Source organism: Dipodomys merriami, unplaced genomic scaffold, assembly GCF_024711535.1.
Source record: "Dipodomys merriami isolate MVZ:Mamm:240054 unplaced genomic scaffold, mDipMer1.0.p SCAF_33, whole genome shotgun sequence".
NCBI classification, from domain to species: domain Eukaryota; kingdom Metazoa; phylum Chordata; class Mammalia; order Rodentia; family Heteromyidae; genus Dipodomys; species Dipodomys merriami.
In genome coordinates this window covers 8565799-8589119 of record NW_027204826.1, presented here as the reverse complement: position 1 = coordinate 8589119, position 23321 = coordinate 8565799, and the positions used below count along the sequence as shown (strand labels likewise).

The 23321-nt window shown below is 63.9% G+C and overlaps 14 non-coding genes across 14 annotated transcripts; all 14 read left to right on the top strand.

Annotated features, from left to right (window-relative positions):
- The first annotated feature begins 671 nt into the window (after window positions 1-671).
- On the top strand, window positions 672-768 carry LOC138842203 (small nucleolar RNA SNORD116). The gene has a single exon (XR_011376653.1). It is a non-coding gene; the product is annotated as a small nucleolar RNA SNORD116 (small nucleolar RNA).
- Window positions 769-1744: 976 nt separating this feature from the next.
- On the top strand, window positions 1745-1838 carry LOC138842178 (small nucleolar RNA SNORD116). Its single transcript, XR_011376630.1, has one exon. It is a non-coding gene; the product is annotated as a small nucleolar RNA SNORD116 (small nucleolar RNA).
- A 2103-nt stretch (window positions 1839-3941) lies between these two features.
- On the top strand, window positions 3942-4038 carry LOC138842202 (small nucleolar RNA SNORD116). The gene has a single exon (XR_011376652.1). It is a non-coding gene; the product is annotated as a small nucleolar RNA SNORD116 (small nucleolar RNA).
- Window positions 4039-5014: 976 nt separating this feature from the next.
- On the top strand, window positions 5015-5108 carry LOC138842177 (small nucleolar RNA SNORD116). The gene has a single exon (XR_011376629.1). It is a non-coding gene; the product is annotated as a small nucleolar RNA SNORD116 (small nucleolar RNA).
- A 2094-nt stretch (window positions 5109-7202) lies between these two features.
- LOC138842201 (small nucleolar RNA SNORD116) lies at window positions 7203-7299 on the top strand. The gene has a single exon (XR_011376651.1). It is a non-coding gene; the product is annotated as a small nucleolar RNA SNORD116 (small nucleolar RNA).
- Window positions 7300-8275: 976 nt separating this feature from the next.
- Window positions 8276-8369, top strand: LOC138842176 (small nucleolar RNA SNORD116). Its single transcript, XR_011376628.1, has one exon. It is a non-coding gene; the product is annotated as a small nucleolar RNA SNORD116 (small nucleolar RNA).
- Window positions 8370-10473: 2104 nt separating this feature from the next.
- LOC138842200 (small nucleolar RNA SNORD116) lies at window positions 10474-10570 on the top strand. Its single transcript, XR_011376650.1, has one exon. It is a non-coding gene; the product is annotated as a small nucleolar RNA SNORD116 (small nucleolar RNA).
- A 975-nt stretch (window positions 10571-11545) lies between these two features.
- Window positions 11546-11639, top strand: LOC138842175 (small nucleolar RNA SNORD116). Its single transcript, XR_011376627.1, has one exon. It is a non-coding gene; the product is annotated as a small nucleolar RNA SNORD116 (small nucleolar RNA).
- A 2105-nt stretch (window positions 11640-13744) lies between these two features.
- On the top strand, window positions 13745-13841 carry LOC138842199 (small nucleolar RNA SNORD116). The gene has a single exon (XR_011376649.1). It is a non-coding gene; the product is annotated as a small nucleolar RNA SNORD116 (small nucleolar RNA).
- A 976-nt stretch (window positions 13842-14817) lies between these two features.
- On the top strand, window positions 14818-14911 carry LOC138842152 (small nucleolar RNA SNORD116). The gene has a single exon (XR_011376604.1). It is a non-coding gene; the product is annotated as a small nucleolar RNA SNORD116 (small nucleolar RNA).
- Window positions 14912-17005: 2094 nt separating this feature from the next.
- On the top strand, window positions 17006-17102 carry LOC138842198 (small nucleolar RNA SNORD116). Its single transcript, XR_011376648.1, has one exon. It is a non-coding gene; the product is annotated as a small nucleolar RNA SNORD116 (small nucleolar RNA).
- Window positions 17103-18078: 976 nt separating this feature from the next.
- Window positions 18079-18172, top strand: LOC138842206 (small nucleolar RNA SNORD116). The gene has a single exon (XR_011376656.1). It is a non-coding gene; the product is annotated as a small nucleolar RNA SNORD116 (small nucleolar RNA).
- A 2094-nt stretch (window positions 18173-20266) lies between these two features.
- LOC138842196 (small nucleolar RNA SNORD116) lies at window positions 20267-20363 on the top strand. Its single transcript, XR_011376647.1, has one exon. It is a non-coding gene; the product is annotated as a small nucleolar RNA SNORD116 (small nucleolar RNA).
- Window positions 20364-21339: 976 nt separating this feature from the next.
- LOC138842174 (small nucleolar RNA SNORD116) lies at window positions 21340-21433 on the top strand. The gene has a single exon (XR_011376626.1). It is a non-coding gene; the product is annotated as a small nucleolar RNA SNORD116 (small nucleolar RNA).
- The last annotated feature ends 1888 nt before the right edge of the window (window positions 21434-23321 follow it).

The window sequence follows — 23321 nt, the reverse complement described above, 5'->3', positions numbered from 1 at the left end:
GGCTTTGAGTGGCAGACGCTGCATGGATGTGTGCAGGTGGCGGGCAGAGATTTCAAGGCGTGGTCCTGCGACACTACACAGGACTGGGTAGTGGGTCAGGGTAGCTGGCCCACACCAACCTGACGCCCACGCGAACCCGCACACCCACGAACAGACACACACGCAACACAGGCACGCATGCCCCCACCCACGGGCCCCCTCATCTGGCTTGGGAGACCCCGAGCGCTGTCACAGGCGCATGGTCGTGCCGCAAACCCTTGAGGAGGGTGGCACCGGAAAGCAGAAGACAGATAGCTGTGGAGCTGGGGCAAGCTGGGAGTTGGCGTGACGGGTCAGCCCTTGGCCTTGTTCCTTTTCCTCAAAGGCGCTCTTGATTGTTCTTGGTCCCCAGGCGCTGATTTCGGGACCTCGGAGTGCATGCCAGGCCCAGGGAGCAGTGTAGCCTTGAAGGGGCGCGAGCCGCCCGGCCTGCTCCCTGTCCCGCCGTGGACAGTGCATCGGCCCCGGGGAGAGAGAGGTGAGCCTTACTGGGCCCAAAGGGGGTCCGTGGTGGTCGTTGGTGTGGGTGGGAGCTGCTCAAGGCTTGCCATTTGGCGTTGCGGCAAATGTCCTGGCCAGTGCTGCTCGCGCCCCGCGGGCCGGGTCCCGCTCGGCGCCCAGAGCCTGTGCTTGGATCGATGATGATTCCCCAAAAAAACATTCCTTGGAAAAGCTGAACAAAATGAGTGAAAACTCACTCCCGTCTCCGCTCATCGGTGACTGAGGTCCGGCACTTTTTGCACGAGCCAGCTAGTGTAGGAGCCAGGAAGGCCTTTCCCTCACACGCATTTGTGCCCCAGCACGGGCGGCAGCCCTAGACAGGTAGCCGGCCATCGCAGTGGGCCCTGGCACTCACCGTTCCTTTCTCCAGTGGGGCTTGCCTGTGAGGCCGAGGTTTGGCCGACTCGTCTGGGTCTCGCTTCTGCTCAAGTGTCTAGAGCTGCCAGCCAACCAGTTAGTAGCACATCCTTGCCCTGCTTGCCGACTCCGTGGTCTTGGGCCGCGTGGGCGCCGTCGGGCTGCCAGTCCCTTGTCCAGGGGACCAACAGGCAGCGTTTGAAAGGCATACACCCGCAAACGGCTGCCTTGGACACACCGCAACGCATAGATTCCCAACAACCAATCCCTTCACCACCACCGTCTCACACTTGCACAAAGAAACCCCAACCCCCAGGCACAGGCACACGACCACACACGCACGTGCGCCCGTTCACACACACGCGCGCACACACATCCTGTGCGACTAATGGGCCCCAAGTTTTGCTTGCCTTCCTAGGAGCTGTTGTGCTCATGGGCCAGACAAGCCCTGTGAGGGTGGGATAGGAGAGTGAAAGAGAGCTGTGGAGCTAGGGCAGGGCGGGAGTTTTGCGTGACGGGTCAGCCATTGGCCTTGGTTCTTTTCTCAACGGCCCTCTTGATTGCTCTTGGCTCCCAGGCGCTGATTTCCCAGGAGACCTTCGGTCAGCGGGGCCTCGGGTTGGCAGCCAGGCCCAGAGAGCCGTGTAGCCTTGAAGGGGCGCGAGCCGCCCGGCCTGCTGCGTCGTGACCCGCCGTGGACAGTGCGTCGGCCCCGAGGAGAGAGGGAGGTAAGCCTGGCTGTGGCCGAGGGGGTCCCACTGTCCTCGGTGTGGGTTGGAGCTTGGCCTGCCCCGAGCTGCTGGCGCCCAGCGTGCCGTGTGCTGCTTGGCGCCCAGCGGGTGTGCTTGGATCGATGATGACTCCCCAAAATAACATTCCTTGGAAGCTGAACAAAATGAGTGAAAACTCTATAACCGTCGTTCTCATCGTGACTGAGGTCCAGAGTCAGGCAGTGTAGGAGCGGGGCCCGAGTTGCAGTGGCACACATTCTTTGCACCTGCGGGGCGCTGGCTGAAGACCGCCTCGCTGGCACTCAGACACTGCCATCCTGGGCTTGCTGTGGGTTGGGAGCACGCTCGCTCTGTGGGGCAGTTTGGTTGGATGGATGGAGGCCACGCCCAGCGTGTGCCCGCGATGGGCATCCCTGGCCTCTGGCCGGCTGGGCTGTGACGGGGCAGCCGGTGGGTGGCTTGTGTCCCCGGGTAGGAAGAGGAGGAGGCGCCTAGGTGTTTGGCAGATGTGCGCTTGGTGATTGGATCCCCAGGACCGTGCCCTCAGGAGACGAGTGTGTGGTGTTGAGGTCTTGTGGCCCGAGGTGCGTGTGGCCGAGGTTTGGGTTAGCCCACCCCCGCAGGCTTGGTGTTGGTCTCCCAGAGACCAAGTCTGGCTGCCCAGAGGTTCCGCGTTGAGGGTATGGGGAAGGAGAGCCCGCCTTGGGGCGGACAGTGGAGCCAGCTAGGAGAGGATTGGGTCCCTGTTGGCATTCGGGGAGTGGGAGGAGTGCGCAGTGCAGGGGGTGGGGTAGGTTTGTCGGGTGGCAGTGGCCAGAGCTGAGGTCCCAATGGGGCGGGCGGGCGGTCGGGCGGGCGGGCAGGGAGCTACAGTGGGGCTGGTTTGGGCCCTGTGGTCATTATGTGCTCTGGTCCCCTGCAGGCGCATTTGGTGCATTGGGGGGCCGGGAGGGGGGTGTGTGTGCGGTTTCAATCGCCCGGGCCCTTTGGGGGAATCCACCCCCGGGGGTGCAGAGCGCGGTGCGGCCAGGCCCAGGATTGATTTGAGGCAGAGTGTGGGGCCTGGGCAGAGACTGTCCCCTGAGTTTTCTTCCTGGTCTGGGGACAGCCTTGGGCAGGGTGTGCGGTGTGATGGTGGCGGGCGCTTGTGCCCTTAGTGTCCCCCGCCGGCAGCGCAGGTTGCGCAGGCCTGTGGGGAGGAGGCTGAGGAGTCCCGCGGTTGGCCCGTGGGGTGCGACGGAGGTGTGGGTGCGGGTCCTTGCCCAAAGCACTAGCAGACCGTTAGCGGGACTGTGGCAGTCGAGGCAAGCCGGTGGATGCTTGCATGGTCTGGCCAGGATAGGCAGAGTGGGCAGGCCTTGGGCCGGCTGGGTCTAGGCCAGTAGGGCAGTCATGGCTTCGTGTCGGGGGGACATTGGGCAGGCTCTGTGTTTCTCTGTGTTGGGCAGGGCCTTGTGAATTGGGGCTCCGAGGAGCCTGCCATCAGCAGGCGGCTCAGAGGCGTCCCCAGTCCTCCCCCGACAGCGGGCAGACGGCTTGGCAGAGTCCGTGCAGGAGGGTTGAAGGAGAAGCAGCTTAGCGCGGGCGCCCCTTGGGCCCTGTTGGCGGTACGACGATGCTGGTGAAAGGAGACGGGCTTTGAGTGGCAGACGCTGCATGGATGTGTGCAGGTGGCGGGCAGAGATTTCAAGGCGTGGTCCTGCGACACTACACAGGACTGGGTAGTGGGTCAGGGTAGCTGGCCCACACCAACCTGACGCCCACGCGAACCCGCACACCCGCACACCCACGAACAGACACACACGCAACACAGGCACGCATGCCCCCACCCACGGGCCCCCTCATCTGGCTTGGGAGACCCCGAGCGCTGTCACAGGCGCATGGTCGTGCCGCAAACCCTTGAGGAGGGTGGCACCGGAAAGCAGAAGACAGAGAGCTGTGGAGCTGGGGCAAGCTGGGAGTTGGCGTGACGGGTCAGCCCTTGGCCTTGTTCCTTTTCCTCAAAGGCGCTCTTGATTGTTCTTGGTCCCCAGGCGCTGATTTCGGGACCTCGGAGTGCATGCCAGGCCCAGGGAGCAGTGTAGCCTTGAAGGGGCGCGAGCCGCCCGGCCTGCTCCCTGTCCCGCCGTGGACAGTGCATCGGCCCCGGGGAGAGAGAGGTGAGCCTTACTGGGCCCAAAGGGGGTCCGTGGTGGTCGTTGGTGTGGGTGGGAGCTGCTCAAGGCTTGCCATTTGGCGTTGCGGCAAATGTCCTGGCCAGTGCTGCTCGCGCCCCGCGGGCCGGGTCCCGCTCGGCGCCCAGAGCCTGTGCTTGGATCGATGATGATTCCCCAAAAAAACATTCCTTGGAAAAGCTGAACAAAATGAGTGAAAACTCACTCCCGTCTCCGCTCATCGGTGACTGAGGTCCGGCACTTTTTGCACGAGCCAGCTAGTGTAGGAGCCAGGAAGGCCTTTCCCTCACACGCATTTGTGCCCCAGCACGGGCGGCAGCCCTAGACAGGTAGCCGGCCATCGCAGTGGGCCCTGGCACTCACCGTTCCTTTCTCCAGTGGGGCTTGCCTGTGAGGCCGAGGTTTGGCCGACTCGTCTGGGTCTCGCTTCTGCTCAAGTGTCTAGAGCTGCCAGCCAACCAGTTAGTAGCACATCCTTGCCCTGCTTGCCGACTCCGTGGTCTTGGGCCGCGTGGGCGCCGTCGGGCTGCCAGTCCCTTGTCCAGGGGACCAATAGGCAGCGTTTGAAAGGCATACACCCGCAAACGGCTGCCTTGGACACACCGCAACGCATAGATTCCCAACAACCAATCCCTTCACCACCACCGTCTCACACTTGCACAAAGAAACCCCAACCCCCAGGCACAGGCACACGACCACACACGCACGTGCGCCCGTTCACACACACGCAGGCACACACATCCTGTGCGACTAATGGGCCCCAAGTTTTGCTTGCCTTCCTAGGAGCTGTTGTGCTCATGGGCCAGACAAGCCCTGTGAGGGTGGGATAGGAGAGTGAAAGAGAGCTGTGGAGCTAGGGCAGGGCGGGAGTTTTGCGTGACGGGTCAGCCATTGGCCTTGGTTCTTTTCTCAACGGCCCTCTTGATTGCTCTTGGCTCCCAGGCGCTGATTTCCCAGGAGACCTTCGGTCAGCGGGGCCTCGGGTTGGCAGCCAGGCCCAGAGAGCCGTGTAGCCTTGAAGGGGCGCGAGCCGCCCGGCCTGCTGCGTCGTGACCCGCCGTGGACAGTGCGTCGGCCCCGAGGAGAGAGGGAGGTAAGCCTGGCTGTGGCCGAGGGGGTCCCACTGTCCTCGGTGTGGGTTGGAGCTTGGCCTGCCCCGAGCTGCTGGCACCCAGCGTGCCGTGTGCTGCTTGGCGCCCAGCGGGTGTGCTTGGATCGATGATGACTCCCCAAAATAACATTCCTTGGAAGCTGAACAAAATGAGTGAAAACTCTATAACCGTCGTTCTCATCGTGACTGAGGTCCAGAGTCAGGCAGTGTAGGAGCGGGGCCCGAGTTGCAGTGGCACACATTCTTTGCACCTGCGGGGCGCTGGCTGAAGACCGCCTCGCTGGCACTCAGACACTGCCATCCTGGGCTTGCTGTGGGTTGGGAGCACGCTCGCTCTGTGGGGCAGTTTGGTTGGATGGATGGAGGCCACGCCCAGCGTGTGCCCGCGATGGGCATCCCTGGCCTCTGGCCGGCTGGGCTGTGACGGGGCAGCCGGTGGGTGGCTTGTGTCCCCGGGTAGGAAGAGGAGGAGGCGCCTAGGTGTTTGGCAGATGTGCGCTTGGTGATTGGATCCCCAGGACCGTGCCCTCAGGAGACGAGTGTGTGGTGTTGAGGTCTTGTGGCCCGAGGTGCGTGTGGCCGAGGTTTGGGTTAGCCAACCCCCGCAGGCTTGGTGTTGGTCTCCCAGAGACCAAGTCTGGCTGCCCAGAGGTTCCGCGTTGAGGGTATGGGGAAGGAGAGCCCGCCTTGGGGCGGACAGTGGAGCCAGCTAGGAGAGGATTGGGTCCCTGTTGGCATTCGGGGAGTGGGAGGAGTGCGCAGTGCAGGGGGGGGGGGTAGGTTTGTCGGGTGGCAGTGGCCAGGGCTGAGGTCCCAATGGGGCGGGCGGGCGGGCGGGCGGGCGGGCAGGGAGCTACAGTGGGGCTGGTTTGGGCCCTGTGGTCATTATGTGCTCTGGTCCCCTGCAGGCGCATTTGGTGCATTGGGGGGCCGGGAGGGGGGTGTGTGTGCGGTTTCAATCGCCCGGGCCCTTTGGGGGAATCCACCCCCGGGGGTGCAGAGCGCGGTGCGGCCAGGCCCAGGATTGACTTGAGGCAGAGTGTGGGGCCTGGGCAGAGACTGTCCCCTGAGTTTTCTTCCTGGTCTGGGGACAGCCTTGGGCAGGGCGTGCGGTGTGATGGTGGCGGGCGCTTGTCCCCCGCCGGCAGCGCAGGTTGCGCAGGCCTGTGGGGAGGAGGCTGAGGAGTCCCGCGGTTGGCCCGTGGGGTGCGACGGAGGTGTGGGTGCGGGTCCTTGCCCAAAGCACTAGCAGACCGTTAGCGGGACTGTGGCAGTCGAGGCAAGCCGGTGGATGCTTGCATGGTCTGGCCAGGATAGGCAGAGTGGGCAGGCCTTGGGCCGGCTGGGTCTAGGCCAGTAGGGCAGTCATGGCTTCGTGTCGGGGGGACATTGGGCAGGCTCTGTGTTTCTCTGTGTTGGGCAGGGCCTTGTGAATTGGGGCTCCGAGGAGCCTGCCATCAGCAGGCGGCTCAGAGGCGTCCCCAGTCCTCCCCCGACAGCGGGCAGACGGCTTGGCAGAGTCCGTGCAGGAGGGTTGAAGGAGAAGCAGCTTAGCGCGGGCGCCCCTTGGGCCCTGTTGGCGGTACGACGATGCTGGTGAAAGGAGACGGGCTTTGAGTGGCAGACGCTGCATGGATGTGTGCAGGTGGCGGGCAGAGATTTCAAGGCGTGGTCCTGCGACACTACACAGGACTGGGTAGTGGGTCAGGGTAGCTGGCCCACACCAACCTGACGCCCACGCGAAACCCGCACACCCGCACACCCACGAACAGACACACACGCAACACAGGCACGCATGCCCCCACCCACGGGCCCCCTCATCTGGCTTGGGAGACCCCGAGCGCTGTCACAGGCGCATGGTCGTGCCGCAAACCCTTGAGGAGGGTGGCACCGGAAAGCAGAAGACAGAGAGCTGTGGAGCTGGGGCAAGCTGGGAGTTGGCGTGACGGGTCAGCCCTTGGCCTTGTTCCTTTTCCTCAAAGGCGCTCTTGATTGTTCTTGGTCCCCAGGCGCTGATTTCGGGACCTCGGAGTGCATGCCAGGCCCAGGGAGCAGTGTAGCCTTGAAGGGGCGCGAGCCGCCCGGCCTGCTCCCTGTCCCGCCGTGGACAGTGCATCGGCCCCGGGGAGAGAGAGGTGAGCCTTACTGGGCCCAAGGGGGGTCCGTGGTGGTCCTTGGTGTGGGTGGGAGCTGCTCAAGGCTTGCCATTTGGCGTTGCGGCAAATGTCCTGGCCAGTGCTGCTTGCGCCCCGCGGGCCGGGTCCCGCTCGGCGCCCAGAGCCTGTGCTTGGATCGATGATGATTCCCCAAAAAAACATTCCTTGGAAAAGCTGAACAAAATGAGTGAAAACTCACTCCCGTCTCCGCTCATCGGTGACTGAGGTCCGGCACTTTTTGCACGAGCCAGCTAGTGTAGGAGCCAGGAAGGCCTTTCCGTCACACGCATTTGTGCCCCAGCACGGGCGGCAGCCCTAGACAGGTAGCCGGCCATCGCAGTGGGCCCTGGCACTCACCGTTCCTTTCTCCAGTGGGGCTTGCCTGTGAGGCCGAGGTTTGGCCGACTCGTCTGGGTCTCGCTTCTGCTCAAGTGTCTAGAGCTGCCAGCCAACCAGTTAGTAGCACATCCTTGCCCTGCTTGCCGACTCCGTGGTCTTGGGCTGCGTGGGCGCCGTCGGGCTGCCAGTCCCTTGTCCAGGGGACCAATAGGCAGCGTTTGAAAGGCATACACCCGCAAACGGCTGCCTTGGACACACCGCAACGCATAGATTCCCAACAACCAATCCCTTCACCACCACTGTTTCACACTTGCACAAAGAAACCCCAACCCCCAGGCACAGGCACACGACCACACACGCACGTGCGCCCGTTCACACACACGCGCGCACACACATCCTGTGCGACTAATGGGCCCCAAGTTTTGCTTGCCTTCCTAGGAGCTGTTGTGCTCATGGGCCAGACAAGCCCTGTGAGGGTGGGATAGGAGAGTGAAAGAGAGCTGTGGAGCTAGGGCAGGGCGGGAGTTTTGCGTGACGGGTCAGCCATTGGCCTTGGTTCTTTTCTCAACGGCCCTCTTGATTGCTCTTGGCTCCCAGGCGCTGATTTCCCAGGAGACCTTCGGTCAGCGGGGCCTCGGGTTGGCAGCCAGGCCCAGAGAGCCGTGTAGCCTTGAAGGGGCGCGAGCCGCCCGGCCTGCTGCGTCGTGACCCGCCGTGGACAGTGCGTCGGCCCCGAGGAGAGAGGGAGGTAAGCCTGGCTGTGGCCGAGGGGGTCCCACTGTCCTCGGTGTGGGTTGGAGCTTGGCCTGCCCCGAGCTGCTGGCGCCCAGCGTGCCGTGTGCTGCTTGGCGCCCAGCGGGTGTGCTTGGATCGATGATGACTCCCCAAAATAACATTCCTTGGAAGCTGAACAAAATGAGTGAAAACTCTATAACCGTCGTTCTCATCGTGACTGAGGTCCAGAGTCAGGCAGTGTAGGAGCGGGGCCCGAGTTGCAGTCGCACACATTCTTTGCACCTGCGGGGCGCTGGCTGAAGACCGCCTCGCTGGCACTCAGACACTGCCATCCTGGGCTTGCTGTGGGTTGGGAGCACGCTCGCTCTGTGGGGCAGTTTGGTTGGATGGATGGAGGCCACGCCCAGCGTGTGCCCGCGATGGGCATCCCTGGCCTCTGGCCGGCTGGGCTGTGACGGGGCAGCCGGTGGGTGGCTTGTGTCCCCGGGTAGGAAGAGGAGGAGGCGCCTAGGTGTTTGGCAGATGTGCGCTTGGTGATTGGATCCCCAGGACCGTGCCCTCAGGAGACGAGTGTGTGGTGTTGAGGTCTTGTGGCCCGAGGTGCGTGTGGCCGAGGTTTGGGTTAGCCCACCCCCGCAGGCTTGGTGTTGGTCTCCCAGAGACCAAGTCTGGCTGCCCAGAGGTTCCGCGTTGAGGGTATGGGGAAGGAGAGCCCGCCTTGGGGCGGACAGTGGAGCCAGCTAGGAGAGGATTGGGTCCCTGTTGGCATTCGGGGAGTGGGAGGAGTGCGCAGTGCAGGGGGGGGGGTAGGTTTGTCGGGTGGCAGTGGCCAGGGCTGAGGTCCCAATGGGGCGGGCGGGCGGGCGGGCGGGCGGGCAGGGAGCTATAGTGGGGTTGGTTTGGGCCCTGTGGTCATTATGTGCTCTGGTCCCCTGCAGGCGCATTTGGTGCATTGGGGGGCCGGGAGGGGGGTGTGTGTGCGGTTTCAATCGCCCGGGCCCTTTGGGGGAATCCACCCCCGGGGGTGCAGAGCGCGGTGCGGCCAGGCCCAGGATTGACTTGAGGCAGAGTGTGGGGCCTGGGCAGAGACTGTCCCCTGAGTTTTCTTCCTGGTCTGGGGACAGCCTTGAGCAGGGTGTGCGGTGTGATGGTGGCGGGCGCTTGTGCCCTTAGTGTCCCCCGCCGGCAGCGCAGGTTGCGCAGGCCTGTGGGGAGGAGGCTGAGGAGTCCCGCGGTTGGCCCGTGGGGTGCGACGGAGGTGTGGGTGCGGGTCCTTGCCCAAAGCACTAGCAGACCGTTAGCGGGACTGTGGCAGTCGAGGCAAGCCGGTGGATGCTTGCATGGTCTGGCCAGGATAGGCAGAGTGGGCAGGCCTTGGGCCGGCTGGGTCTAGGCCAGTAGGGCAGTCATGGCTTCGTGTCGGGGGGACATTGGGCAGGCTCTGTGTTTCTCTGTGTTGGGCAGGGCCTTGTGAATTGGGGCTCCGAGGAGCCTGCCATCAGCAGGCGGCTCAGAGGCGTCCCCAGTCCTCCCCCGACAGCGGGCAGACGGCTTGGCAGAGTCCGTGCAGGAGGGTTGAAGGAGAAGCAGCTTAGCGCGGGCGCCCCTTGGGCCCTGTTGGCGGTACGACGATGCTGGTGAAAGGAGACGGGCTTTGAGTGGCAGACGCTGCATGGATGTGTGCAGGTGGCGGGCAGAGATTTCAAGGCGTGGTCCTGCGACACTACACAGGACTGGGTAGTGGGTCAGGGTAGCTGGCCCACACCAACCTGACGCCCACGCGAAACCCGCACACCCGCACACCCACGAACAGACACACACGCAACACAGGCACGCATGCCCCCACCCACGGGCCCCCTCATCTGGCTTGGGAGACCCCGAGCGCTGTCACAGGCGCATGGTCGTGCCGCAAACCCTTGAGGAGGGTGGCACCGGAAAGCAGAAGACAGATAGCTGTGGAGCTGGGGCAAGCTGGGAGTTGGCGTGACGGGTCAGCCCTTGGCCTTGTTCCTTTTCCTCAAAGGCGCTCTTGATTGTTCTTGGTCCCCAGGCGCTGATTTCGGGACCTCGGAGTGCATGCCAGGCCCAGGGAGCAGTGTAGCCTTGAAGGGGCGCGAGCCGCCCGGCCTGCTCCCTGTCCCGCCGTGGACAGTGCATCGGCCCCGGGGAGAGAGAGGTGAGCCTTACTGGGCCCAAAGGGGGTCCGTGGTGGTCGTTGGTGTGGGTGGGAGCTGCTCAAGGCTTGCCATTTGGCGTTGCGGCAAATGTCCTGGCCAGTGCTGCTCGCGCCCCGCGGGCCGGGTCCCGCTCGGCGCCCAGAGCCTGTGCTTGGATCGATGATGATTCCCCAAAAAAACATTCCTTGGAAAAGCTGAACAAAATGAGTGAAAACTCACTCCCGTCTCCGCTCATCGGTGACTGAGGTCCGGCACTTTTTGCACGAGCCAGCTAGTGTAGGAGCCAGGAAGGCCATTCCCTCACACGCATTTGTGCCCCAGCACGGGCGGCAGCCCTAGACACTAGCCGGCCATCGCAGTGGGCCCTGGCACTCACCGTTCCTTTCTCCAGTGGGGCTTGCCTGTGAGGCCGAGGTTTGGCCGACTCGTCTGGGTCTCGCTTCTGCTCAAGTGTCTAGAGCTGCCAGCCAACCAGTTAGTAGCACATCCTTGCCCTGCTTGCCGACTCCGTGGTCTTGGGCCGCGTGGGCGCCGTCGGGCTGCCAGTCCCTTGTCCAGGGGACCAATAGGCAGCGTTTGAAAGGCATACACCCGCAAACGGCTGCCTTGGACACACCGCAACGCATAGATTCCCAACAACCAATCCCTTCACCACCACCGTCTCACACTTGCACAAAGAAACCCCAACCCCCAGGCACAGGCACACGACCACACACGCACGTGCGCCCGTTCACACACACGCGCGCACACACATCCTGTGCGACTAATGGGCCCCAAGTTTTGCTTGCCTTCCTAGGAGCTGTTGTGCTCATGGGCCAGACAAGCCCTGTGAGGGTGGGATAGGAGAGTGAAAGAGAGCTGTGGAGCTAGGGCAGGGCGGGAGTTTTGCGTGACGGGTCAGCCATTGGCCTTGGTTCTTTTCTCAACGGCCCTCTTGATTGCTCTTGGCTCCCAGGCGCTGATTTCCCAGGAGACCTTCGGTCAGCGGGGCCTCGGGTTGGCAGCCAGGCCCAGAGAGCCGTGTAGCCTTGAAGGGGCGCGAGCCGCCCGGCCTGCTGCGTCGTGACCCGCCGTGGACAGTGCGTCGGCCCCGAGGAGAGAGGGAGGTAAGCCTGGCTGTGGCCGAGGGGGTCCCACTGTCCTCGGTGTGGGTTGGAGCTTGGCCTGCCCCGAGCTGCTGGCGCCCAGCGTGCCGTGTGCTGCTTGGCGCCCAGCGGGTGTGCTTGGATCGATGATGACTCCCCAAAATAACATTCCTTGGAAGCTGAACAAAATGAGTGAAAACTCTATAACCGTCGTTCTCATCGTGACTGAGGTCCAGAGTCAGGCAGTGTAGGAGCGGGGCCCGAGTTGCAGTCGCACACATTCTTTGCACCTGCGGGGCGCTGGCTGAAGACTGCCTCGCTGGCACTCAGACACTGCCATCCTGGGCTTGCTGTGGGTTGGGAGCACGCTCGCTCTGTGGGGCAGTTTGGTTGGATGGATGGAGGCCACGCCCAGCGTGTGCCCGCGATGGGCATCCCTGGCCTCTGGCCGGCTGGGCTGTGACGGGGCAGCCGGTGGGTGGCTTGTGTCCCCGGGTAGGAAGAGGAGGAGGCGCCTAGGTGTTTGGCAGATGTGCGCTTGGTGATTGGATCCCCAGGACCGTGCCCTCAGGAGACGAGTGTGTGGTGTTGAGGTCTTGTGGCCCGAGGTGCGTGAGGCCGAGGTTTGGGTTAGCCCACCCCCGCAGGCTTGGTGTTGGTCTCCCAGAGACCAAGTCTGGCTGCCCAGAGGTTCCGCGTTGAGGGTATGGGGAAGGAGAGCCCGCCTTGGGGCGGACAGTGGAGCCAGCTAGGAGAGGATTGGGTCCCTGTTGGCATTCGGGGAGTGGGAGGAGTGCGCAGTGCAGGGGGTGGGGTAGGTTTGTCGGGTGGCAGTGGCCAGGGCTGAGGTCCCAATGGGGCGGGCGGGCGGGCGGGCGGGCGGGCAGGGAGCTATAGTGGGGCTGGTTTGGGCCCTGTGGTCATTATGTGCTCTGGTCCCCTGCAGGCGCATTTGGTGCATTGGGGGGCCGGGAGGGGGGTGTGTGTGTGGTTTCAATCGCCCGGGCCCTTTGGGGGAATCCACCCCCGGGGGTGCAGAGCGCGGTGTGGCCAGGCCCAGGATTGACTTGAGGCAGAGTGTGGGGCCTGGGCAGAGACTGTCCCCTGAGTTTTCTTCCTGGTCTGGGGACAGCCTTGGGCATGGTGTGCGGTGTGATGGTGGCGGGCGCTTGTGCCCTTAGTGTCCCCCGCCGGCAGCGCAGGTTGCGCAGGCCTGTGGGGAGGAGGCTGAGGAGTCCCGCGGTTGGCCCGTGGGGTGCGACGGAGGTGTGGGTGCGGGTCCTTGCCCAAAGCACTAGCAGACCGTTAGCGGGACTGTGGCAGTCGAGGCAAGCCGGTGGATGCTTGCATGGTCTGGCCAGGATAGGCAGAGTGGGCAGGCCTTGGGCCGGCTGGGTCTAGGCCAGTAGGGCAGTCATGGCTTCGTGTCGGGGGGACATTGGGCAGGCTCTGTGTTTCTCTGTGTTGGGCAGGGCCTTGTGAATTGGGGCTCCGAGGAGCCTGCCATCAGCAGGCGGCTCAGAGGCGTCCCCAGTCCTCCCCCGACAGCGGGCAGACGGCTTGGCAGAGTCCGTGCAGGAGGGTTGAAGGAGAAGCAGCTTAGCGCGGGCGCCCCTTGGGCCCTGTTGGCGGTACGACGATGCTGGTGAAAGGAGACGGGCTTTGAGTGGCAGACGCTGCATGGATGTGTGCAGGTGGCGGGCAGAGATTTCAAGGCGTGGTCCTGCGACACTACACAGGACTGGGTAGTGGGTCAGGGTAGCTGGCCCACACCAACCTGACGCCCACGCGAAACCCGCACACCCGCACACCCACGAACAGACACACACGCAACACAGGCACGCATGCCTCCACCCACGGGCCCCCTCATCTGGCTTGGGAGACCCCGAGCGCTGTCACAGGCGCATGGTCGTGCCGCAAACCCTTGAGGAGGGTGGCACCGGAAAGCAGAAGACAGATAGCTGTGGAGCTGGGGCAAGCTGGGAGTTGGCGTGACGGGTCAGCCCTTGGCCTTGTTCCTTTTCCTCAAAGGCGCTCTTGATTGTTCTTGGTCCCCAGGCGCTGATTTCGGGACCTCGGAGTGCATGCCAGGCCCAGGGAGCAGTGTAGCCTTGAAGGGGCGCGAGCCGCCCGGCCTGCTCCCTGTCCCGCCGTGGACAGTGCATCGGCCCCGGGGTAGAGAGAGGTGAGCCTTACTGGGCCCAAAGGGGGTCCGTGGTGGTCCTTGGTGTGGGTGGGAGCTGCTCAAGGCTTGCCATTTGGCGTTGCGGCAAATGTCCTGGCCAGTGCTGCTCGCGCCCCGCGGGCCGGGTCCCGCTCGGCGCCCAGAGCCTGTGCTTGGATCGATGATGATTCCCCAAAAAAACATTCCTTGGAAAAGCTGAACAAAATGAGTGAAAACTCACTCCCGTCTCCGCTCATCGGTGACTGAGGTCCGGCACTTTTTGCACGAGCCAGCTAGTGTAGGAGCCAGGAAGGCCTTTCCCTCACACGCATTTGTGCCCCAGCACGGGCGGCAGCCCTAGACAGGTAGCCGGCCATCGCAGTGGGCATTGGCACTCACCGTTCCTTTCTCCAGTGGGGCTTGCCTGTGAGGCCGAGGTTTGGCCGACTCGTCTGGGTCTCGCTTCTGCTCAAGTGTCTAGAGCTGCCAGCCAACCAGTTAGTAGCACATCCTTGCCCTGCTTGCCGACTCCGTGGTCTTGGGCCGCGTGGGCGCCGTCGGGCTGCCAGTCCCTTGTCCAGGGGACCAACAGGCAGCGTTTGAAAGGCATACACCCGCAAACGGCTGCCTTGGACACACCGCAACGCATAGATTCCCAACAACCAATCCCTTCACCACCACCGTCTCACACTTGCACAAAGAAACCCCAACCCCCAGGCACAGGCACACGACCACACACGCACGTGCGCCCGTTCACACACACGCGCGCACACACATCCTGTGCGACTAATGGGCCCCAAGTTTTGCTTGCCTTCCTAGGAGCTGTTGTGCTCATGGGCCAGACAAGCCCTGTGAGGGTGGGATAGGAGAGTGAAAGAGAGCTGTGGAGCTAGGGCAGGGCGGGAGTTTTGCGTGACGGGTCAGCCATTGGCCTTGGTTCTTTTCTCAACGGCCCTCTTGATTGCTCTTGGCTCCCAGGCGCTGATTTCCCAGGAGACCTTCGGTCAGCGGGGCCTCGGGTTGGCAGCCAGGCCCAGAGAGCCGTGTAGCCTTGAAGGGGCGCGAGCCGCCCGGCCTGCTGCGTCGTGACCCGCCGTGGACAGTGCGTCGGCCCCGAGGAGAGAGGGAGGTAAGCCTGGCTGTGGCCGAGGGGGTCCCACTGTCCTCGGTGTGGGTTGGAGCTTGGCCTGCCCCGAGCTGCTGGCGCCCAGCGTGCCGTGTGCTGCTTGGCGCCCAGCGGGTGTGCTTGGATCGATGATGACTCCCCAAAATAACATTCCTTGGAAGCTGAACAAAATGAGTGAAAACTCTATAACCGTCTTTCTCATCGTGACTGAGGTCCAGAGTCAGGCAGTGTAGGAGCGGGGCCCGAGTTGCAGTCGCACACATTCTTTGCACCTGCGGGGCGCTGGCTGAAGACCGCCTCGCTGGCACTCAGACACTGCCATCCTGGGCTTGCTGTGGGTTGGGAGCACGCTCGCTCTGTGGGGCAGTTTGGTTGGATGGATGGAGGCCACGCCCAGCGTGTGCCCGCGATGGGCATCCCTGGCCTCTGGCCGGCTGGGCTGTGACGGGGCAGCCGGTGGGTGGCTTGTGTCCCCGGGTAGGAAGAGGAGGAGGCGCCTAGGTGTTTGGCAGATGTGCGCTTGGTGATTGGATCCCCAGGAACGTGCCCTCAGGAGACGAGTGTGTGGTGTTGAGGTCTTGTGGCCCGAGGTGCGTGAGGCCGAGGTTTGGGTTAGCCCACCCCCGCAGGCTTGGTGTTGGTCTCCCAGAGACCAAGTCTGGCTGCCCAGAGGTTCCGCGTTGAGGGTATGGGGAAGGAGAGCCCGCCTTGGGGCGGACAGTGGAGCCAGCTAGGAGAGGATTGGGTCCCTGTTGGCATTCGGGGAGTGGGAGGAGTGCGCAGTGCAGGGGGGGGGGTAGGTTTGTCGGGTGGCAGTGGCCAGGGCTGAGGTCCCAATGGGGCGGGCGGGCGGGCGGGCGGGCGGGCAGGGAGCTACAGTGGGGCTGGTTTGGGCCCTGTGGTCATTATGTGCTCTGGTCCCCTGCAGGCGCATTTGGTGCATTGGGGGGCCGGGAGGGGGGTGTGTGTGCGGTTTCAATCGCCCGGGCCCTTTGGGGGAATCCACCCCCGGGGGTGCAGAGCGCGGTGCGGCCAGGCCCAGGATTGACTTGAGGCAGAGTGTGGGGCCTGGGCAGAGACTGTCCCCTGAGTTTTCTTCCTGGTCTGGGGACAGCCTTGGGCAGGGCGTGCGGTGTGATGGTGGCGGGCGCTTGTCCCCCGCCGGCAGCGCAGGTTGCGCAGGCCTGTGGGGAGGAGGCTGAGGAGTCCCGCGGTTGGCCCGTGGGGTGCGACGGAGGTGTGGGTGCGGGTCCTTGCCCAAAGCACTAGCAGACCGTTAGCGGGACTGTGGCAGTCGAGGCAAGCCGGTGGATGCTTGCATGGTCTGGCCAGGATAGGCAGAGTGGGCAGGCCTTGGGCCGGCTGGGTCTAGGCCAGTAGGGCAGTCATGGCTTCGTGTCGGGGGGACGTTGGGCAGGCTCTGTGTTTCTCTGTGTTGGGCAGGGCCTTGTGAATTGGGGCTCCGAGGAGCCTGCCATCAGCAGGCGGCTCAGAGGCGTCCCCAGTCCTCCCCCGACAGCGGGCAGACGGCTTGGCAGAGTCCGTGCAGGAGGGTTGAAGGAGAAGCAGCTTAGCGCGGGCGCCCCTTGGGCCCTGTTGGCGGTACGACGATGCTGGTGAAAGGAGACGGGCTTTGAGTGGCAGACGCTGCATGGATGTGTGCAGGTGGCGGGCAGAGATTTCAAGGCGTGGTCCTGCGACACTACACAGGACTGGGTAGTGGGTCAGGGTAGCTGGCCCACACCAACCTGACGCCCACGCGAAACCCGCACACCCGCACACCCACGAACAGACACACACGCAACACAGGCACGCATGCCTCCACCCACGGGCCCCCTCATCTGGCTTGGGAGACCCCGAGCGCTGTCACAGGCGCATGGTCGTGCCGCAAACCCTTGAGGAGGGTGGCACCGGAAAGCAGAAGACAGATAGCTGTGGAGCTGGGGCAAGCTGGGAGTTGGCGTGACGGGTCAGCCCTTGGCCTTGTTCCTTTTCCTCAAAGGCGCTCTTGATTGTTCTTGGTCCCCAGGCGCTGATTTCGGGACCTCGGAGTGCATGCCAGGCCCAGGGAGCAGTGTAGCCTTGAAGGGGCGCGAGCCGCCCGGCCTGCTCCCTGTCCCGCCGTGGACAGTGCATCGGCCCCGGGGTAGAGAGAGGTGAGCCTTACTGGGCCCAAGGGGGGTCCGTGGTGGTCCTTGGTGTGGGTGGGAGCTGCTCAAGGCTTGCCATTTGGCGTTGCGGCAAATGTCCTGGCCAGTGCTGCTCGCGCCCCGCGGGCCGGGTCCCGCTCGGCGCCCAGAGCCTGTGCTTGGATCGATGATGATTCCCCAAAAAAACATTCCTTGGAAAAGCTGAACAAAATGAGTGAAAACTCACTCCCGTCTCCGCTCATCGGTGACTGAGGTCCGGCACTTTTTGCACGAGCCAGCTAGTGTAGGAGCCAGGAAGGCCTTTCCCTCACACGCATTTGTGCCCCAGCACGGGCGGCAGCCCTAGACAGGTAGCCGGCCATCGCAGTGGGCCCTGGCACTCACCGTTCCTTTCTCCAGTGGGGCTTGCCTGTGAGGCCGAGGTTTGGCCGACTCGTCTGGGTCTCGCTTCTGCTCAAGTGTCTAGAGCTGCCAGCCAACCAGTTAGTAGCACATCCTTGCCCTGCTTGCCGACTCCGTGGTCTTGGGCCGCGTGGGCGCCGTCGGGCTGCCAGTCCCTTGTCCAGGGGACCAACAGGCAGCGTTTGAAAGGCATACACCCGCAAACGGCTGCCTTGGACACACCGCAACGCATAGATTCCCAACAACCAATCCCTTCACCACCACCGTCTCACACTTGCACAAAGAAACCCCAACCCCCAGGCACAGGCACACGACCACACACGCACGTGCGCCCGTTCACACACACGCGCGCACACACATCCTGTGCGACTAATGGGCCCCAAGTTTTGCTTGCCTTCCTAGGAGCTGTTGTGCTCATGGGCCAGACAAGCCCTGTGAGGGTGGGATAGGAGAGTGAAAGAGAGCTGTGGAGCTAGGGCAGGGCGGGAGTTTTGCGTGACGGGTCAGCCATTGGCCTTGGTTCTTTTCTCAACGGCCCTCTTGATTGCTCTTGGCTCCCAGGCGCTGATTTCCCAGGAGACCTTCGGTCAGCGGGGCCTCGGGTTGGCAGCCAGGCCCAGAGAGCCGTGTAGCCTTGAAGGGGCGCGAGCCGCCCGGCCTGCTGCGTCGTGACCCGCCGTGGACAGTGCGTCGGCCCCGAGGAGAGAGGGAGGTAAGCCTGGCTGTGGCCGAGGGGGTCCCACTGTCCTCGGTGTGGGTTGGAGCTTGGCCTGCCCCGAGCTGCTGGCGCCCAGCGTGCCGTGTGCTGCTTGGCGCCCAGCGGGTGTGCTTGGATCGATGATGACTCCCCAAAATAACATTCCTTGGAAGCTGAACAAAATGAGTGAAAACTCTATAACCGTCTTTCTCATCGTGACTGAGGTCCAGAGTCAGGCAGTGTAGGAGCGGGGCCCGAGTTGCAGTCGCACACATTCTTTGCACCTGCGGGGCGCTGGCTGAAGACCGCCTCGCTGGCACTCAGACACTGCCATCCTGGGCTTGCTGTGGGTTGGGAGCACGCTCGCTCTGTGGGGCAGTTTGGTTGGATGGATGGAGGCCACGCCCAGCGTGTGCCCGCGATGGGCATCCCTGGCCTCTGGCCGGCTGGGCTGTGACGGGGCAGCCGGTGGGTGGCTTGTGTCCCCGGGTAGGAAGAGGAGGAGGCGCCTAGGTGTTTGGCAGATGTGCGCTTGGTGATTGGATCCCCAGGAACGTGCCCTCAGGAGACGAGTGTGTGGTGTTGAGGTCTTGTGGCCCGAGGTGCGTGTGGCCGAGGTTTGGGTTAGCCCACCCCCGTAGGCTTGGTGTTGGTCTCCCAGAGACCAAGTCTGGCTGCCCAGAGGTTCCGCGTTGAGGGTATGGGGAAGGAGAGCCCGCCTTGGGGCGGACAGTGGAGCCAGCTAGGAGAGGATTGGGTCCCTGTTGGCATTCGGGGAGTGGGAGGAGTGCGCAGTGCAGGGGGGGGGGTAGGTTTGTCGGGTGGCAGTGGCCAGGGCTGAGGTCCCAATGGGGCGGGCGGGCGGGCGGGCGGGCGGGCAGGGAGCTACAGTGGGGCTGGTTTGGGCCCTGTGGTCATTATGTGCTCTGGTCCCCTGCAGGCGCATTTGGTGCATTGTGGGGCCGGGAGGGGGGTGTGTGTGCGGTTTCAATCGCCCGGGCCCTTTGGGGGAATCCACCCCCGGGGGTGCAGAGCGCGGTGCGGCCAGGCCCAGGATTGACTTGAGGCAGAGTGTGGGGCCTGGGCAGAGACTGTCCCCTGAGTTTTCTTCCTGGTCTGGGGACAGCCTTGGGCAGGGCGTGCGGTGTGATGGTGGCGGGCGCTTGTCCCCCGCCGGCAGCGCAGGTTGCGCAGGCCTGTGGGGAGGAGGCTGAGGAGTCCCGCGGTTGGCCCGTGGGGTGCGACGGAGGTGTGGGTGCGGGTCCTTGCCCAAAGCACTAGCAGACCGTTAGCGGGACTGTGGCAGTCGAGGCAAGCCGGTGGATGCTTGCATGGTCTGGCCAGGATAGGCAGAGTGGGCAGGCCTTGGGCCGGCTGGGTCTAGGCCAGTAGGGCAGTCATGGCTTCGTGTCGGGGGGACATTGGGCAGGCTCTGTGTTTCTCTGTGTTGGGCAGGGCCTTGTGAATTGGGGCTCCGAGGAGCCTGCCATCAGCAGGCGGCTCAGAGGCGTCCCCAGTCCTCCCCCGACAGCGGGCAGACGGCTTGGCAGAGTCCGTGCAGGAGGGTTGAAGGAGAAGCAGCTTAGCGCGGGCGCCCCTTGGGCCCTGTTGGCGGTACGACGATGCTGGTGAAAGGAGACGGGCTTTGAGTGGCAGACGCTGCATGGATGTGTGCAGGTGGCGGGCAGAGATTTCAAGGCGTGGTCCTGCGACACTACACAGGACTGGGTAGTGGGTCAGGGTAGCTGGCCCACACCAACCTGACGCCCACGCGAAACCCGCACACCCGCACACCCACGAACAGACACACACGCAACACAGGCACGCATGCCTCCACCCACGGGCCCCCTCATCTGGCTTGGGAGACCCCGAGCGCTGTCACAGGCGCATGGTCGTGCCGCAAACCCTTGAGGAGGGTGGCACCGGAAAGCAGAAGACAGATAGCTGTGGAGCTGGGGCAAGCTGGGAGTTGGCGTGACGGGTCAGCCCTTGGCCTTGTTCCTTTTCCTCAAAGGCGCTCTTGATTGTTCTTGGTCCCCAGGCGCTGATTTCGGGACCTCGGAGTGCATGCCAGGCCCAGGGAGCAGTGTAGCCTTGAAGGGGCGCGAGCCGCCCGGCCTGCTCCCTGTCCCGCCGTGGACAGTGCATCGGCCCCGGGGTAGAGAGAGGTGAGCCTTACTGGGCCCAAGGGGGGTCCGTGGTGGTCCTTGGTGTGGGTGGGAGCTGCTCAAGGCTTGCCATTTGGCGTTGCGGCAAATGTCCTGGCCAGTGCTGCTCGCGCCCCGCGGGCCGGGTCCCGCTCGGCGCCCAGAGCCTGTGCTTGGATCGATGATGATTCCCCAAAAAAACATTCCTTGGAAAAGCTGAACAAAATGAGTGAAAACTCACTCCCGTCTCCGCTCATCGGTGACTGAGGTCCGGCACTTTTTGCACGAGCCAGCTAGTGTAGGAGCCAGGAAGGCCTTTCCCTCACACGCATTTGTGCCCCAGCACGGGCGGCAGCCCTAGACAGGTAGCCGGCCATCGCAGTGGGCATTGGCACTCACCGTTCCTTTCTCCAGTGGGGCTTGCCTGTGAGGCCGAGGTTTGGCCGACTCGTCTGGGTCTCGCTTCTGCTCAAGTGTCTAGAGCTGCCAGCCAACCAGTTAGTAGCACATCCTTGCCCTGCTTGCCGACTCCGTGGTCTTGGGCCGCGTGGGCGCCGTCGGGCTGCCAGTCCCTTGTCCAGGGGACCAACAGGCAGCGTTTGAAAGGCATACACCCGCAAACGGCTGCCTTGGACACACCGCAACGCATAGATTCCCAACAACCAATCCCTTCACCACCACCGTCTCACACTTGCACAAAGAAACCCCAACCCCCAGGCACAGGCACACGACCACACACGCACGTGCGCCCGTTCACACACACGCGCGCACACACATCCTGTGCGACTAATGGGCCCCAAGTTTTGCTTGCCTTCCTAGGAGCTGTTGTGCTCATGGGCCAGACAAGCCCTGTGAGGGTGGGATAGGAGAGTGAAAGAGAGCTGTGGAGCTAGGGCAGGGCGGGAGTTTTGCGTGACGGGTCAGCCATTGGCCTTGGTTCTTTTCTCAACGGCCCTCTTGATTGCTCTTGGCTCCCAGGCGCTGATTTCCCAGGAGACCTTCGGTCAGCGGGGCCTCGGGTTGGCAGCCAGGCCCAGAGAGCCGTGTAGCCTTGAAGGGGCGCGAGCCGCCCGGCCTGCTGCGTCGTGACCCGCCGTGGACAGTGCGTCGGCCCCGAGGAGAGAGGGAGGTAAGCCTGGCTGTGGCCGAGGGGGTCCCACTGTCCTCGGTGTGGGTTGGAGCTTGGCCTGCCCCGAGCTGCTGGCGCCCAGCGTGCCGTGTGCTGCTTGGCGCCCAGCGGGTGTGCTTGGATCGATGATGACTCCCCAAAATAACATTCCTTGGAAGCTGAACAAAATGAGTGAAAACTCTATAACCGTCGTTCTCATCGTGACTGAGGTCCAGAGTCAGGCAGTGTAGGAGCGGGGCCCGAGTTGCAGTCGCACACATTCTTTGCACCTGCGGGGCGCTGGCTGAAGACCGCCTCGCTGGCACTCAGACACTGCCATCCTGGGCTTGCTGTGGGTTGGGAGCACGCTCGCTCTGTGGGGCAGTTTGGTTGGATGGATGGAGGCCACGCCCAGCGTGTGCCCGCGATGGGCATCCCTGGCCTCTGGCCGGCTGGGCTGTGACGGGGCAGCCGGTGGGTGGCTTGTGTCCCCGGGTAGGAAGAGGAGGAGGCGCCTAGGTGTTTGGCAGATGTGCGCTTGGTGATTGGATCCCCAGGAACGTGCCCTCAGGAGACGAGTGTGTGGTGTTGAGGTCTTGTGGCCCGAGGTGCGTGTGGCCGAGGTTTGGGTTAGCCCACCCCCGCAGGCTTGGTGTTGGTCTCCCAGAGACCAAGTCTGGCTGCCCAGAGGTTCCGCGTTGAGGGTATGGGGAAGGAGAGCCCGCCTTGGGGCGGACAGTGGAGCCAGCTAGGAGAGGATTGGGTCCCTGTTGGCATTCGGGGAGTGGGAGGAGTGCGCAGTGCAGGGGGGGGGGGTAGGTTTGTCGGGTGGCAGTGGCCAGGGCTGAGGTCCCAATGGGGCGGGCGGGCGGGCGGGCAGGCGGGCAGGCAGGGAGCTACAGTGGGGCTGGTTTGGGCCCTGTGGTCATTATGTGCTCTGGTCCCCTGCAGGCGCATTTGGTGCATTGTGGGGCCGGGAGGGGGGTGTGTGTGCGGTTTCAATCGCCCGGGCCCTTTGGGGGAATCCACCCCCGGGGGTGCAGAGCGCGGTGCGGCCAGGCCCAGGATTGACTTGAGGCAGAGTGTGGGGCCTGGGCAGAGACTGTCCCCTGAGTTTTCTTCCTGGTCTGGGGACAGCCTTGGGCAGGGCGTGCGGTGTGATGGTGGCGGGCGCTTGTCCCCCGCCGGCAGCGCAGGTTGCGCAGGCCTGTGGGGAGGAGGCTGAGGAGTCCCGCGGTTGGCCCGTGGGGTGCGACGGAGGTGTGGGTGCGGGTCCTTGCCCAAAGCACTAGCAGACCGTTAGCGGGACTGTGGCAGTCGAGGCAAGCCGGTGGATGCTTGCATGGTCTGGCCAGGATAGGCAGAGTGGGCAGGCCTTGGGCCGGCTGGGTCTAGGCCAGTAGGGCAGTCATGGCTTCGTGTCGGGGGGACATTGGGCAGGCTCTGTGTTTCTCTGTGTTGGGCAGGGCCTTGTGAATTGGGGCTCCGAGGAGCCTGCCATCAGCAGGCGGCTCAGAGGCGTCCCCAGTCCTCCCCCGACAGCGGGCAGACGGCTTGGCAGAGTCCGTGCAGGAGGGTTGAAGGAGAAGCAGCTTAGCGCGGGCGCCCCTTGGGCCCTGTTGGCGGTACGACGATGCTGGTGAAAGGAGACGGGCTTTGAGTGGCAGACGCTGCATGGATGTGTGCAGGTGGCGGGCAGAGATTTCAAGGCGTGGTCCTGCGACACTACACAGGACTGGGTAGTGGGTCAGGGTAGCTGGCCCACACCAACCTGATGCCCACGCGAAACCCGCACACCCGCACACCCACGAACAGACACACACGCAACACAGGCACGCATGCCCCCACCCACGGGCCCCCTCATCTGGCTTGGGAGACCCCGAGCGCTGTCACAGGCGCATGGTCGTGCCGCAAACCCTTGAGGAGGGTGGCACCGGAAAGCAGAAGACAGATAGCTGTGGAGCTGGGGCAAGCTGGGAGTTGGCGTGACGGGTCAGCCCTTGGCCTTGTTCCTTTTCCTCAAAGGCGCTCTTGATTGTTCTTGGTCCCCAGGCGCTGATTTCGGGACCTCGGAGTGCATGCCAGGCCCAGGGAGCAGTGTAGCCTTGAAGGGGCGCGAGCC